The following is an 813-nucleotide window of genomic DNA, read 5'->3' as shown; positions in this document are numbered from 1 at the left end:
GAGCCACTTCCATTCAAACTCCCTTAGCTCCATTTTTGGTGATCCTCCGAGTTTGAGGCCTGAAGGAACTCAACACGTGGATAGTCTACAAGTTGAACCGTGATAAAATCAACCAAATCGATCCATTTTTCGGTGATAAATCCTAAATCCTAGTTTGTTTTCTAGGTTTTTAAATAACACATTTAATATTGCATCAAAGGACTTAAAAACCATTCGCCACTCTTACTTAGATACTATTATGACTCTGTCCAAAATTTCAAAGCATTTGGACGGGTATTCTGTGAAAACGAGGAAAAAAATCATACCTAGGGTTTTCGGTCTGGCCAGAGGAAGAAGATGGGTCCGCGACCGTCGGATCTCTTCTATCGTGATTAACGGCCAGGATTAAACCCAATCCGGGCTCAGTCACTGACTGGGGTTTGACCAGGTCATCATTGACTTTGATCCTGGCCGCCGATCCATACCGCAGGCTCGAATCGGACTGTCCACTCAATCTGGATCGAGCTGAACTGTGGGATCTGATCTTGCCGTTAGATCAGAACCGCGGTGCATCCGACGGTCTCGTATCCCGCTAAGCTGGTTAAGTGGCGGGCAGCGAGTGACCGCCACTGTCCGCGTGGCTGCATCATCTCCCGCCGCGTGTCCCGGTCGCCGCCTCTGTTTGACTGGCCGTTTAAAACATTTAAATAAATTCAGAAAACCCCCATAACTTCCAAAATTCATCAGAATTTCATTACTAATCCAAATTTGGAGCTCTTGGGCTTGTTTTGTTCTTCTTTTCAAGTACTTTATTTTAAAAATAATTAAAAATTA

Source organism: Dendrobium catenatum, unplaced genomic scaffold, assembly GCF_001605985.2.
Source record: "Dendrobium catenatum unplaced genomic scaffold, ASM160598v2 fragScaff_scaffold_1022, whole genome shotgun sequence".
Classification (NCBI taxonomy): Eukaryota; Viridiplantae; Streptophyta; class Magnoliopsida; order Asparagales; family Orchidaceae; genus Dendrobium; species Dendrobium catenatum.
The sequence above is the reverse complement of the archived record's forward strand: the minus strand, read 5'-3'. Positions refer to the sequence as shown.